This window comes from Tribolium castaneum, chromosome 11 (genome assembly GCF_031307605.1).
Source record: "Tribolium castaneum strain GA2 chromosome 11, icTriCast1.1, whole genome shotgun sequence".
Lineage (NCBI taxonomy): Eukaryota > Metazoa > Arthropoda > Insecta > Coleoptera > Tenebrionidae > Tribolium > Tribolium castaneum.
The window spans coordinates 1,076,382-1,093,218 of NC_087404.1; the positions used below are offsets into that span (position 1 = coordinate 1,076,382).

Consider the following 16,837-nt stretch of genomic DNA (forward strand, 5'->3'; position numbering starts at 1 on the left):
AACAGGAAAACTGTTAAGACAACATTTTCCTAATATGTTGCATATAACTTGCTTTGCACATGCATTACATCGGGTCTCTGAATTTATTCGAGATAGCTTTCCTGAAGTTAATTCTTTAATAAGCGCATTTAAAATTTTTTTGTTAAAATCACCATTTAGAACTTCATTATATAAAGAAATATGCCTTAATATCCCTTTACCTCCACAACCTGTAGTTACACGCTGGGGTACTTGGTTAGAAGCAGTTTTTTTCTTTTCTAAAAATTTTACTAAATTAAAATCATTTGTTATTGCTTTAAACGACGATGCACAAAGCACTAAACAATGTAAAACTTTAGTTTCAAGCACAAATTTAGTTTCTCAACTTAATTTTATTGAAAACAATTTTTCAAATATTCCAACTGCGACCAAATTTCTAGAAACGCAAAATTTAAAATTATCCATTACAGTTGAGTCTACGTTGATAGAGTTAAAATCTGTAGAATGGTCATTACAAGATAAATTTAATGCAAAAATTGACGCAGTTGTTACTAGAAATCCCGATTTTCTAGTTTTAAAACAAATTGCGAATAATGTACCTTTGACATATTTTGCAATAGCACCAAACTTTTTATTTGCTCCTGTAACCATTTGTGATCTAGAAAGATCTTTTTCGAGATTCAAAGATATTTTAACCGCAAAACGGAATCAGTTTTCGACGGAGAATTTAGAAAGAATCAGAGTTATTCAAGCATATTTCTCAGGAGAAAATGATTAAAATATTGTTATTTAGTTTTTAATTTAATTTCAACAGAATTAAAATGCAACATTTTTAAAATATAATAGTGACTTACGCTCCTCTGTTTTAAACATCTTCATTGGTGTCCATGTAAGATCAGGGAAATGATGAAGTTATTTTTTAACGATTATTTCTTTCACCTGTCAAATTAGGTGCCTTGTTAGGGTTTGAACTAGCCAATCAGAAGCTGATATTAGCGACTATTATAAATTAACTTATTTAATTAATAACTAAAATCAACTACAATATTTTTAATATTGATTCAGAAAATAATCTCAACAAATATACGGCAATATTAATAAATTAGCGACTATTTTATTGCCACAATTTTTCTTGGGTACTCCGTAATTATAATGAAACAATAATATTGTAACCGTTCGGGGGTCCGGCCTTCCAAAATATTTAGTTTTGAGGTGATCGTCTAGAGATTGTTTGGAGGACCGCTACGTTGTCGTGTAGATTTGGAGATTTGTTATTTCAAGCACTGTGTGTCTGGGAAAGGAAAACGCAAAGAGTTCGACCCAAAATGTTTATTCACTAAATTTACAGTCATTGGTGATAGTATGCAACACGTTATACAATTCAGAAGTGAGTATAGACAACAAGTTAAACACTATACCTAGGCAACCAGCTAATCGAGTGTTGAATCTCGGAGAACTGAGCGGGAAATTTGAATGCAAAGTTGATTACTCGGACCCAACCCGGTGATTCTAGAAAGACGGTTGCAAGAGGGACTCCCAGAGGTTCCGACCACCGCGTGCTCTCCATTCCCTAACCTTGGGTATACATCTCTCCCCAAGCCCCGGGGGAAAAACTAGGCTCTCTTTTGAATTGGCATGTTTTGTAGTTGGGCCATTGCACTCACTGGGACTGCCGAGGTCTTTTTCCCTAGTGTGATGGCAAGTTCCAAAGGGAGACAGAAAGATAGTTACTACTCAAACATGCAGCCAAATTAAGCCTTCGTAATCAACAGTTTGTTTTAATTAAGCAAAAGAGCTCTCGTCAAATTCAACACGTACATATCACGTGCACCTAACTAAACTTAAGTATTTTTACAGTAAGCGAAAGTCTAGTAAAAATAAATGACATTAAAGGATTAAGTTTGCGCCCTGTGGGAAAAAGAATAATTAACGCTCTGTAAAAGAAAAGATTAATTAACGCCCTGTAGAAAGAAAGGATTAATTAACGCTCTGAAAAAAGAAAAGATTAATTAACGCTCTGAAAAAAGAAAAGAGTTAGATAAAGATCCTCCCCAGAGACTTCCAACCGTTGAAGATGGTGATCCTGGTGGTGTGACGAAGAGTTTGTCTCTTTGAGACCTGGAGGTTTCTCTCGAGGTACATTTCACTGTTTGGCGCTCAACCCGTCGCAGACAAAGAAGCTGCCATTTCTTTATAAGTAAATGTAGGTCGAAGATTCATTTTTGATTGAAATAAATGCCTAGATATTTTTTTATTAAATAAAATGTCTGTTAATGAAGTTGATACGAATTTTTGATAACGGTGCATTGTATTGAGAATTTAAAAAAACCATTTTATAGGAAATTTAAAAATACAGACCTGAGATATTTTAGATTTTTGTTAACTGTTCTTAATTGTAAGATATAAAGCAAAAATTAAATTGTAAGTAGGCAACTTTTAATGCATCCTTCTTCGAATGCGTAGCTAGCTGGAAGAAGTATGACGGGTTTAGGACGCACCGCTGGAGGTAACCACCATTGGGGTGACCCACAAGATAATAATTTTATTGCATTTGTTCAAGACAGAGAAATGTATCGGCACAAATAGGAATTTTAGCGATTTCTCTAATAGTGGTATAAAATTAAAGCACATGATTTCGGAATTAATTTTTTTAACAAAATAATTAGGTACCTACAGATTTGCATTACGTTTTTTTTGTAGACACTGCTATCAACGTATCTTATGAGATTTTGAAATACGAGTAATCACGCTCGCTATTTTTTTGAATACTTTTAACAATAAAATTATTCCTGTTTTAAAAAAAATATAAAAAAAGATGATTAAAACTTTGGTTGTACTTAGCTTCGTTCTGCACAGGTTTTGTGATAGAACTACTGAGCTCCCTCACCACAACAAGGTGTCAACCCACTGAGGAAGTTTTTTTTACTTTTATTGTTCAAATAAAAAATTATAATTATTATTAAAATGCTTATCATCATATTGTGTATTTATGTAAAAATCTCTAAAACTAAACTTGAAATATTATTTACAAATCCTTTTTTATTATGCTGCGTAATGGTAAATTGCGACTATGTCTTGAATCAATTATTTCTGGTAACATGGCATTCATATAAAAATTTTCAAGACAATCTATCATTCTTCCGTTCCAATATTTACTATCGTCTTTCTCAATAATACAATATTTTAAATCTGTAGAGGTGTACACTATAAAATAACAAGTTTGGCGATTAGTAATGTGGAGCTGACCTTGTACTTGATACATGTAATTATCTTTTTCTTTTAAAACTATTTTACTATCATCTTGAGAATCTATTTCTAAGTATTTAATCAATTTTTGTTCTATGGCAGTTTTAATATTTGTGTTTCTTGCGCTAAATGGACATTTAATTTCAACAATAGCATTTGAACCCACTAACCCATCTGGTGTTGCACCTAAAATTTTTTTTTATCAACAAAAAAGCCGCATGAATCTACCTTTATACCTGTGATCTGTTCAAACTTCTCCTTTGCTTTCTCTTCATTATCAATTCCCCACTGTAGTGGTTCGGGTAATTTTTTAAATTTAGATAATCCCACACGATACAAGATATCTTTTACAGCATTCGCTGTATTGGTCGTACATTTCATATTAATAATTCTTCCGAAATTACTAGCCGTTAATCTATTATTTCTTTCTTTATCCCACTGCTCATTATTACGTTGACCAATTGTTTACAAAGGAATTTTTAAAATAATGCAAGCAGCCAAATCATTCAAGAACTCATTTTTTATTTTGTCATATGTTTCTGTTGGCATGTCTATTATGTCATTAGTCGCACCATAATCCGAATCTGCACTTTGAATACGAATTTTTCTTTTATTTAATTTTGTAGCATGAAGTTCTTTGGTTTTTAATAAGCGATTTGAAAATTTTGTGGTGTAAATGCCACTATTCCCTGATATTTTTTCCATAATTTTAAATACAAATTTGTTTTTGTTATTTACATTTACGACTGCCGCAAAGCATCTTCCATGATAAGAACCGCGTTCTGAAAAATTTATTCTTTTACCCCCAACAAGTTTGTTAACTACTGAATTAAATGACTCAACAGAATTATTATCGACATCATACAATAGACTTGAAGATAAATTTGCAACTCGTTTTAATGCCTGCATGAACAACTCAAACAAGGAACTATTTTTAAAGTCAGAATATGCAACTGCATTTGTTATTTGACCAACTGTTTTACAAAAATACGTAGCGCACTTTGAATGATTACCAAAAATATGTGCAGGTCCATTCAAAATATCATTTTTCAGGTTTTCTGCTTTTTGATCGAAAGTAGAGTTTTCGTTTTTTCTGTATTTTATCGCTGAAACAATTGCGGTTCTAAATTTCAAATAATTGTTGCGCAAAAAAGTTTTTATATTTATGTCAGAACGAGAAGTTTTAGCGATTTCTCTAATTTTAGTACAAAAATTTCGTAGTATATGGTTTCGGCATTCAATTTTTTTAATAAAATAATTAGGCCCGTATGGTCTTGCATTACGAATTTTTTTGTAGACGCTACTATCACCATCTCCTATGAGGTTTTTCATTCTTACGTTATGCATGTCTACTGATTTTTTAAATCCATCCAAAATAATTGCTGCTTCCATTGAAGTTGAAGTGTTTTTCCAATTTTTAAAACATTTATGAGGGGGCGTCGTTTGTTTTTTTTTCTTATAATACATACATTTTTTACAATTTTTATTTTTAACTCCCACGTATAAAATTTTTTTAGTCCTTGCACCGACTATTGTTGCAAGACCAGAAGATGCGTTGTAATTTGATTTGTAGGAACGTTTAGACCACGCACCATCTACTACAACTGTAATGTAAGGTACTCCATCTTTATCAATCTCACCGGCTTCGATTGCCAACGCACGCTCTTTTTGACCGGCTGCTAACATTTCGTCTAGAGCAACGTTTTCCGCGATATGTAAAATTTTTCCTTCGGTTTTAATATATGTTTTTTTATTAAGTTGTGGAATGTTCAAAGCTGCGCAAAATTCTGTTATTTGAGAATAACCAGCACCTACTGCTACTGTGCCACAGACAGCTGCTTCATTTATGTTATTATCTGCTTTTTCCGTACTAAAAGTCCCTGTTACTCCACACATACTACATTTATATTTAAAAACACTTTTAAAACCAAAATGCGCTTCATGTACTATGTCAACGTTGAAAAAACTGCAAGAATAAATGTCATGTTTTATGTTTTTTAACTCCGAAAATAAATGACCTATGTCAACAATCCTTCTACCGCTTGGAATATAAATTTGTTCTTGACTAGTATCTTTCTCAATAACAAATACTTCATCATCAACGGAACTTGATTCAATTGACTGAAAGCTACACTCCGCGAGACTTGATTTACTTGGAAATTCCGTTTTAGAACCCTTTCGTTGTTTTTTTCAAAAATTACGCATTATTTGTTTTCGACTTTTTCTTTTTTTTGAAAAACTTAGTTTAATATTATTACCCATAATTTTAAATATACAAAGATTTTAACTATTTACAAGTGATATAATAAGAAATTAGGAAATACACTTACCAACCAGCAGTCGCAACAAATAATTAAATAAAAAGAAATAGATAAAATTGATATTCTGCAAAGTAACAAATTAAAAACTACAAATACCACTGTTTAAAAATTACCACTTATTACAAAACACTGTGGGGCAAGAAAGTGACCAGCACTCTGCAAAGACTCAAAGAGTAAAGAAGTTGTAGAACTATATGTTTTGATTATATATAAGTACCAACCACCACCCTAAACCCTCCACTAAATACAAGTCTTATGACTCATGAGCTTATAAAAAACTTTCTAAACTTTCTAATAAACATTTTTGTTTACATGTGATTTCAGTTTCAGGTACCCGATCTTTAGCAATGTTTACTTATATTTTAAAGAAATACACAAAATTTAAATAATGTAAGAGTAACGCAGCTATATCTTCGCAAGCTAGTTATAGAAAAATTGTATAAATTTAATAAAAAAAACGAGAAATAATTCCTAAATTCTAAAATAATACATAATTATAAAAGTATCATTTATTTTACTAGGCGTAACGTAAACAAATTATATCCCTAAGACTGGATCTTACAATCTCTTGATACGTTATTTGTACTATAATTATTACTGGGTATAGTTACAATAAATTTTTACAACAATGTATTTTTCAGAATTTATTACCTGGATAAAATTATCAGACGAAAAAGCGGGTTTAAAGAAGTTTTCATCATTTTAATGAGATATTCCTAGTAACTTCTTTAAAGTTAAACTGTTTTCTGAAAGAACAATAATGTTTCACCAATTAATTTTTTTATTTTATATTTTTTCAATGCAAGTGATCCAATTAGAAATGCACATGACACATAATATAGCGAACAGAATTCGGTTAATTAAAACATAAAACCCAATAAATAAATCGTGTAATGGTGTATTATTTTTTACAAAACTATGCTAGTATTTTATTATTCTTTAGTATCAAATTTTTTTAACAAAATAAAAAACGTATTTTTCACTGTATGTTGCTTGAATCTCTGAAATAAGAGAAACTTTTGTGGGCGATAGTGGAACTCAGTTTGTTTACATTATTTGCATTTTATGAGAAGGGACAAGACACCCCGAGGCGAAGGTCGGATGCCTATCCGATGATTGACAGCTGTCACTGAAAACAGGTCTAAAAAAAGTATGCAACTTGTAGTACACCAATTCTCAACAATCGCTTCGGTACCCTGAAGCCTTAATGTTATGAATTTGAATTCTACTAATGGCATCAGCGTTCGCGTTTAATTTCCCAGATTTATGTACAATCTCGAAGTCATATTCCTCTAGTTTTAATCGGAATCGCATGAGTCGTGATGAGGGATTGAATATTGAAAAAATGTATATTAAAGGCTTGTGGTCAGTAATTATTTTAAATCTTTTTCCGTATAAATACGGTCGAAAATACGTTACACGGTAAACAATAGCCAGTAATTCGCGTTCGATTGTCGAGTAATTTTTCTCAGCCTTAATAAGCATACGTGATGCATACGCGATGGGAAGGTCTTTTCCGACGGTACCTTGTGAAAGAACTCACGTCCGTGGTTAATATAAATTCTTCGTTAAATTTAGGAAATTGTAATATTGGGGTTTGTATCAATTTGTTTCAAAAGCTTTGTCACAGTCAGCATTCCATTCATATTTAACATTTTGTTTTAATAATTTATTTAATGGAAATGATATCTCAGGTATAAATTTTCTGTAGTACGAGTATGACGCAAGGCTAATAAATGACTTTCATATTGTTTGATTTTTTGGTTTTGGGTATTGCTGAACTGCGGATGTTTTATTGTGATAGGGTTTTATTTAGTGGGTTGAATTTTTAAGTTGTATTCATCTAACCGGGCAAATATTTCGCGAAATTTTTTATTGTGATCTAAAAGGCTGTTACCATAAACTACGATGTCATCCATGTAGACAAAACATTTTATACCTTTTAAGCCGGTTAATACATTATCCTTCATTCTTTGGAATGTGGCGGGTGAGTCCTTTAAGCCCATTGGTAACCGTTTATAATGATAGTGTCCCTCAAAGGAGAAAGCTGTTAAATGTTTACTTTTCTCATTTAAAAGAATTTGGTGGAATTCTGTTGCCAAGTCTATAATAGAAAAGTATTTCGAGTGCCCTAACTGCTCTAACATTTCAACAATATTTGGTAAAGGATATGCATCCGATTCGGTGACGTCATTTAATTTTCGAAAGTCTACAACAAGTCTTCAACGTTTGTTTTTAGCATCCCGTTTTTTTGGAACTATTAAAATTAATGCATTATAAGGGGAATTACATGGTTTGCTTATATCATCTTCAATCATTTGTTTCAGCTGTTGTCGAATTTCATTTTTTTGATGATACGGTAGCCTGTAAGGTTTTGTATATATTGGTCTTTCGTTTAACGAAAGTCCGTATGAGTTAGGCGGTCGCCCTCAAGTAAAAGATTTTATTGAATTCTTTACATATGAAATGTCTATTATTGGATTTTTTTCTTCGTGGTTCATGTGATTACAGTCTATTTTTGTATCCGATCTTCCTCGGAACATGACAAGGTTGTTAATACATTATAATTATTTAAATCGTCAAATTCAATTTGATCAGTGTTGAACGTTATAGCATTTTCATTTGCATTTATTATTTTTATGGCACAAGAACCGTCCTTGTTGTGGACAATACAGTTGGGGATATATAATCCGGGGACTATTTGCTTTTGCAGACACAGTTGGAGATTTTTAAATTTTACTTTTATTCTGGCAATAAACTCGGTTCTAGGAGGGACGGTAATATCGGTACTGCAATTGTTAGTCGCGTTTATTATGGGTTTGTCCAAAATATTTGTAAGGGTCGGCTCTAAGGCATTTACGAAGAGCTGATGAGCAATCAACCCATTAGCGGCAATTCTCAAACAAGAATTAGAATAAAGTATGTCGCAGCCGTAGGTAGATAAGAAATCGTTTCTCAAAAGGCCATTGCTGTTTATAGGAAAATTTCCCGGGACAATATAAAATTTGTTTGAATGAACGGTTCAGTTAAACTAAAACATCTTATTTTAAAATGCTTGATATTAAAATTCAAGGTTCTAAGCAGCTTTAGTTTTTTCTCGTGATTTATTTTCTTTATTTATAACGTACTTGTACCATAATTAATAATAGAGGATACGAATTAGGGTCGTCCTTCACCCATCTGCTTACGGAATGAAACTTATTTTTTATCAAATACAGATTGATCCAAAAAAACTGAGTCTGTTGGCAACAGATCTGAAAATATTTTTGTTCATAATTTGCCACACTGCAACCTGGTACAGTTTTTCTTGACAATATAAGTTATTTCAGTGTTGAATTGTGTTGCCAACAGACTCAGATTTTAGGGATCAGTCTGTATAATATGCAAAACAATGGGTTGCAATAAATATTTTTATGACTATGATTTGGGGAGCTAAAGTGTCGAATTACAGCCATTTTTTTCAGTTTTACAACTGTTTTAAGTAACATTTTTGAAACTTATTTATAGGCTATATATTCTTCTAGGAAGTCTTTTAAAATGTGATCAGTGCTTTCTTTAATTTCGAGGGACACTTCTCACGAGCTTTATAATGACGTGTGATATACGACATTTTATCTTATCTTATCTTATTTTATATTATACCATTGTTTTCGGTGAGAAAAATCAAATTTCTCTCACAAGAGAGATAAAATCTGACAGATTTACTCACTTCCGAATAAAATAATTAATTTTTGAATTGGAAAGTTTCATAAAATACACAGTTAAAAACATTAAAAACAGAAGTTGGCTTGATTCTGGGTTTTTGTCCAAAATTAACAGTTTACAAAATACAACGTTTGTTAATTTATTTATTAATTGATGTAAATTATGTTTCTGAATAAGCAGTTGGCTTTTTTAAAAATTTTATTTCAAGTAATTACAAGCGCGGTGAGACATAGAGTGTCTCCCCTCAACAATTTAGCATATATTTATAATATAAAAAATGTTTACTAAGCATTAAGCACTAAGAGGATATTTTGCACATATAATTCCTCCCCTCTTAGCCCTAAACTCCGGAGAGGAACTAAAATTTGGCATCGCGGGGTAGTTCTACTGGCTCAGGGGCTTCTTCCGTTTGGTTTCTTCGCCGAAATGCTATCTTCTGCATCATAAACCAGATGGCTAAGGCTAAAAATACAAAATACAATATAGCTGTTCCGGTTAGGTGCCAAATATTTTCGCTATCTTCGTAGGGGTACATCTGAAGTCGGGGCAGGTTGTTAGTTAAACTTGTAACTTGAAGGGTCCTCAAGGTTAGCTTGGGAATCTTCACATTATTTCTTACAGGAAGTCTGAAGTCTTCTAGGATTATGGGTTTTCTTTCGGTTGTATCATTAAAAATCAGAAGTTGATCATTGACGTATTTTTGGCAGTTTAGTTGATTTTCGAAGAGGAAGACACCTTGGATTTGGTGTTGTGCCAAAACATTGGAGCAAGAACTTTTGATGGGAACTGATACCGGAAAAATGCCTAGATACTGATTAATTTCGGGAACGAATTCGAGAGTTTGGAGCCTGTTGAGCTGGATTGGAAGACATTTTTCGAACGTGTTTTTAAATAGGATTTCCATTTGACAAGAAATATTAACATAGGTCCTTAATTCATTTTTACAGAAGTATTCCTTTTGGATTTTGTCACAGATGTCTGTTAACGGCCACAAATAGGACTCGCCTTTTAAAACATATTTTGCAGATGGTATGATTGTTTGAAATTTCTGGTCTGGAAGAGGTATTAAGTAAAATAATTCTAATTCACGTGTTTCGTACAAAGGAAAAGAAAGAAAATAAATTATTTCGAATTCGTTAATGACACATTTGGTTGACAAAATTCTTTTATAATTTTGAATGTTTTCAGATTTTACAGGAAATGGTAAATGATTTTTATAAATAGATTCGATTTTCAAAAGTTCTTTGAAAAGTTCTTCATTTGTTATTATGCTTGGGTGAACAGTTTGTAATTTACAAAATGCCAATGAATTTTCAATATCTTGAGCAATATTTAAAATTACATTGAATAAATGACTAAGCTGGTTTAAGGTGTCTTTGATAAATAAAGTGTTTATTTGATTTCTTGTGACGTTTTGAAATTTTGATGTTAACGAATACAATGCTCTCTCGTTATGTTCGATATCCTTTATAGTTTTTTCGAATTTATTAATTATTTCTTGATTAATTGAATATTGATTAGTCAGTTGATGTGCGATGTTATTTTGATTTTGTTATATTGTGTTAATGACACTAGTTATTCTTTCATTATCTTCGGAGTCCATATTTCCTGTAATAGTTTTTATGATTGATCCTAATATGTTAACTAATCCTCTTTTTGCTCGTTTATTTTGGAAAAATGGGTAAAGTTTTTCGTCTACAAGATTAATGTTATAATAAATAATTTTTAAATAATTTTGAATTTCTTTTTGAGTTTCAGTTTCATTAGCCGTTGAGTTTTTCACGATTTCTAAGTAGGTTTGCAATTTATTATATTCTGTTAAAAGACCGGAAATATCAAAATAGTATATCATGTGATGGGAAGAAGATTGAAGCCTTGCTTTACCTAAATTTATAGGAAGGATGCCAGGGTTATTTGTAATGTTTCGGTCTGACGAAACGGTAACCATTAGCCAGGTTACGAAGATGTACCTGCAATGGAATTTTCTTGTTTAGTTGGTCGTTTAACATTATCCATATGGAGTTTATTAAATTTTCTGCCGGTTTTTGATTTATTGATTTTAGGTTTTATCGTTTTACGGTCACGATTTGTCTCTAAAATTTCTTCTTTCTTATATCGGTTTCGAACTTTTGATCTAAAATTACTTTTTACGAAGACTGTGTCAGGTAATTTAGTTGGTATGTTTTCCCTATTTTCATTTAATTTGGTTATTAATTTTTCTTTGTTTTCTGTTAGCCGTTTGTTAATTTCTTTAAAAATGATTTGCAGTTTTTCTTTATGAGACTGTAAATGGTTGTTTAAAATTACATATTCTAAATTAATATCTCCAATTTCTTGTTCATTGTTCATTGTTCATTGAAAGGGGTTAGTTTTGTGGTACTGTGGATGGAATTATTATAGGCAATTGTGGCATATAAAATTTTTGTTGAGATTGGGTCTTTAGAAAATTCAGGACGATTGTTGAGTAAATTTAGATGTTCTAAAAATGTTGAATGGAAACGCTCTATAAGTCCATTACTTGCTGGGTGATGAGGGCTACAGAAATGGATATCAATTTTGTGAAGTCGGAAAAATTCTGTAACAACACCGTTATCGAATTGATCCATTATCAGTTATAATCAAACTGGGGACAGAATGATGACTAAAGAAAATCAATAATTTTTTCATTATTTCTATTGCTTGCATGTTTTCGAGAAGATATACTTGAGCATATTTACTGAAAGCATCAATGATTGTTAAAAATTTGTGGGATTGGTATTTTAATACGTTTATATGAACAATCTCGAATGGTTTGGTCGGTGTCGGAGTCAAATTGAATTTTAGCTTCAATGGTTTGCGGTCGTATTTTACAGCTTTACATATTTCACATTTGTTGATAAAATTTTGAATAGCTTTTTGCATGTTAGGCCAATAGTAACGTGATGAAATTTTCTGTAGGGTTTCATTAATGCCACGATGATTAGATTTACCGTAATGGTAGTTTTGAATTATAGCAATTTGTTCTTCGGGGGATTCGACGTCTTCTAAAATTTTAAGGTGTCTTTTAAATAATATTGATTCATTGAAATGTTTTCTTAAAATGTTTCCGGTTATTTCATAAAGTTCGTCCGATGCGAAGTGACATGCATATGATACTTGGGGTATAACATAATTTTTTATAAAGTTTGGGATATTATTTTTCGAATCATTGCGTGAAATTTGGACTGTTATTCTTTGTTTTGAATTTTCAAATAATTTGATTACTACTGGATCTGAAGGATTGTTTGTAACGGAAATGAATTGAATTTGATTTTTGCCAAAATTTAACGGGTCTTCAGAAATAGGTATTAAACAGACGGGGTTTTCCTTGTTAGTATGAATTGTAATGTTATCGTCGTTTTCATCGATATTTTGGTCTAAATCTTTATCGGGTTCTACGCGGGTAGAACTTATGTCTTCTTCTTTATTAATGAGTTCTTGATTAAACTTTTTTATGTATTCGAATATTGGTTTATCCGAATAATCTGTTTTTGGTTCAGAATTGTCTGAGGTTGTAGCCATGTTTAAATTTGGAGGTCGCGATAAAGCGTCGGCGTTACTATTTAATTTTCCTTTTTTATAGTGGATTTCGTAATCAAATTCTTCAAGACGTAAACGCCATCTGACTAATTTAGAGTTAGGCTCTTTAAGCGAAAAAAGCCATTTTAGTGGTTGATGATCAGTGACTATTTTAAATTTTCGTCCATACAAATAAGGGCGAAAATATTTGGTTGCCCAAACAATGGCAAGCAGCTCCTTTTCGATCGTGGAGTAGTTAATTTCATGTTCGTTCAGGGTCCGCGAGGCGAATGCGACAGGTAAATCGCTACCGATGGTTCCTTGTGAGAGAACAGCACCAATGGCGTAATTACTTGCATCAGTCGTCAAAATAAATTGTTTATCAAAATCTGGGTATTGTAAGATAGAATCATTGGTTAAAAGGTTTTTGCAAAATTCAAAACAATTTTTGTAATCAGTTTCATTTGGGTCAATTTTTTGGTCTTTCTTTAGTCGAATAGTTAATGGTTTTGTAATTTTTGCGAAATTTTTAATGAATTTTCGGTAGTATCCAATTAAACCAAGAAAACCTTTGAGTTGTTTCGGTGTTGTTGGAATACTATAGTCTAAAATAGCTTTAGTTTTGTCTGGATTTGGTTTTATACCTTCCGGGGTAATGACGTGTCCTAAATAATTTACTTCTTTTTTTTAAAATTCACTTTTATCCAATTGTATCTTAAAGTTAAATTTGCGTAGTCGGTCAAAAACAGCTGTTAATTTTTGAATATGTTCTTGTAAAGATGTCGAGAAAACGATTATGTTTTTTTTTAACGTTTGCAATCTTAATTTTTATTACTTGTTCGGAATTTGGCAGGACTTCGATATGATTATTGTAATCACATAATTTTTTAAAGTTTATATCGATTTGGGTATTGGAAAGAAAGAGTTTGCCCAAGTTAAGGTCAATGTTTGCTTGGAGTTGTTTTAAATTATCAATGCCAAGTAAACAATCGAAATATTTGTGAAATTTGAATATATGGAACTTAACGATTTTAGTTTTACTTTTAAAAATTTTGGGACAGGGTATGGAAACGCTAAATTGTTCTTTTGTACAACCGTGCGCTGTAGAAATAATGAACGGGTCATTTTTTATTAATTTAGCAAAGTGAAGTTTTGCTTTTTCTGAATTTATAAACAATTTCGTGGAACCACATGTCCGAGGCTGCTCCTTCTAAAAAAGGTTCTGAATATTGTTCAAAATTTGGTTCAAAAAATGAGGTTGATGCACCGTTATTTGTTTCATTATTATCATCAGGACATTCTTGAATTTCAGATTGGTCATTTACTTCATTTTCGTTGTTGTGCAATTCTTCCGCGTACCAATTTTGCTGAGGTTGTCGAAAATTATAATTTGGTTTATTTAGAACTGTGTTTCTGGTACTTATACTCATTGGAACTGGTTAGTCTAATTGGGTTTGTCGTGGTTTAAATACGTTAGATTGATTTCGGTTTTAATTGAAATTTTGCTGACGGTTAAAATTTTGGTGTGCTTGAGGTAAGAGTTTGTACACCATTGGGTTTGGTCTGTTGTGATTAGTTTGGGGTTTTGTAAATTTGGTCTTGTCATTTATGTTGAAATCATTGGTCAAAATTCGTAAAGCGTCGCCCAAACTTGCCGGTTGTCTAGTGGATAAATAATCTCCTAAGGGGTTGTTTAAATGTTTTAGAAAAACTCTTAGGGCCAAATGATTCGAATTTTGAATTAATGCGTCTCTGGCAGTAACGACTACTTGGGTCGAAATATAGCTGATTTGCAGATTCAAGTTTTCTTGAATTCTTGTGAAAAATTCTAGTGGCTTCAGGTTGCCCTGTCGCAAATTACACAATTCGATGGTTAACGTCTGTAAGTCACGTTTGTCCGCGTATGTTGCTAATAACGCAGTTTTGAGGTCGTTCCAGTTTTTAATTTGATACGAAGCTATGTGAGCAGCAGCTTCACCTTTTATTTTATTTTTTATCGATTTTATTAATAAGGTATTTTGAAAGTCATTTGCATCTTGTACATTGTAAAACTTATTAATTAACTGTTCACTTGTAGCAATGAACTCGCTTAATAAAGCTTGATTTCCGGTAAATTCCGGTAAAATCTGTAAATATTCAAATTTAAATAATTGTTTATTTTCTGGCAGTTTTAATTTTAATTTTTCTTGATACTCAAAAATTTCAAACAATTAATTTTTCGGTTTTCGCCCGAATTTGATGATTGGTGCAATTTTTCGAGTCCGAATTTGTTGCAAAATGACATCTACGACTCACCAACTGTACTCCATCTGCCAACGTTGTCTTCAGGTTTTTTCGATAGGCGTCAAAGCGTTGAAACGCACCGTCTTTTGATTGGAAGTCCGTGGAGTTGTCCAGGTCCAGCGGCCACTAGGTGAAAGTCCTCACGCACTTGTTGGGTTCACAATTTTTCGGTGAAAGTCCACAACTTAGATTTTTGGAGGTTCACTTTTTTGGGCACAAGACGTTTCGCCTATCCTACTGACTGCGCCAATTATGTTTCTGAATAAGCAGTTGGCTTTTTTAAAAATTTTATTTCAAGTAATTACAAGCGCGGTGAGACATAGAGTGTCTCCCCTCTACAATTTAGCATATATTTATAATATAAAAAATGTTTACTAAGCATTAAGCACTAAGGGGATATTTTGCACATATAATTTGTAGAAGTTAAGAGTTGATGAATGTTTTTTTAAAAAAATTAGTTCAGGTGTGTTCGCATACCATCCGTAATTAAGATAATTCAGAATTAAATTAATTGCAATTAAACCCGATTTTGAGTGAGTCATTGCTTTAACTTCAAGCAAATAAAAGAAATAAAAGAAGATAAATATAAAATGCAAAGGCTTTTGCGCATTGGGTATTTCGAGTAAAAAAACTATCAAGTCAAGAGTGTATTTGATATAAAAGAATCGTTTATTACAAAAAAAATGTAATAATAAATCACAAAATTAATTGTAGAAGTTTACAAAATAATGAATGTATTATTCTTTTCAATATTAACGGTCGGTTTACCGAAAATGAAATTAAAGTTTAATTCAGAATTAAACTAATTCCACATTAAGTTGCCATTTAAAATGCATGATCAATTCATACTCCTGACTATTGAATGGAAATTTTTATTCCTGAATGGAAACAAGTGGCCTGAAGACATGGTTGAACCTACCAACGTTTTCTGAGAAAAATGTTACCAAATGCTATTAAATCCTTTATCTCTATTAAATTCTTTATCTAAGGGCTGTTTACTAGTAAATAAAGCTCTCGAATAATAAGTAAATAGTAAAGACAATACTACCTCAATTTTTATGGTAACTTTAATTTAAAAAATCATACAGTAGTTTGTAATATTTTAAACAATTAACAACTATTTGTATATTTGGATTTGATGGTTTTTAATATGAAGCAAATGAGAGAAGAATAGTAGGTAAAATGGAAAAAAAAGAATAAAACGGAGAAACTCTTGCGTATTCATCATATGTTTGTCAATGTTATGTTATCATAGTTATTAATTTTATTATTATTATAATTTATTATAAAGTTTATTCTATTGAAAACAATTTGTTAGCGAAATTAATGAAGTTACAGTTACGCCCTATGATGGCAATTTTTATAGAATTTTCTATTAAGGGTGGATTTTACAATCGTCGGATAACCTTATCCTTGGGAATAAATTTTGAAAGATACATTGTTGTAACAATTGTAACCATAGTAATTATACAAGGAATAACTTATCCGGAGTTTATCTGACAATTGTAAAATCCACCCTAGATTAAAATTGTTTATACAGGCCTCATTCGGAATTGAACCTGGTTTTAATGTGATGAAAAAGAGATTCGTTTACAATATACCCAAATATTATGGCACCGCCTTAGGGTGCTTAGAATTAACACTGGTAATATTAGAACCCCATGATTCATCCCAAAGTTGTCTACCTACCGATTTTGCATTAGTTTTTTTAATTCCAATAAATATTCATCCCTTTGAGGAAATTTGAAAATGAAACACGTATTTCA

General features: G+C 31.7%; 1 long non-coding RNA gene across 1 annotated transcript; it reads left to right on the top strand.

Moving 5' to 3' along the window:
* Positions 1–1,229: 1,229 nt before the first annotated feature.
* On the top strand, positions 1,230–1,870 carry LOC135267302 (uncharacterized). The gene is made up of 3 exons (XR_010335723.1): positions 1,230–1,366; positions 1,410–1,559; positions 1,626–1,870. It is a non-coding gene; the product is annotated as an uncharacterized LOC135267302 (long non-coding RNA).
* Positions 1,871–16,837: the final 14,967 nt, after the last annotated feature.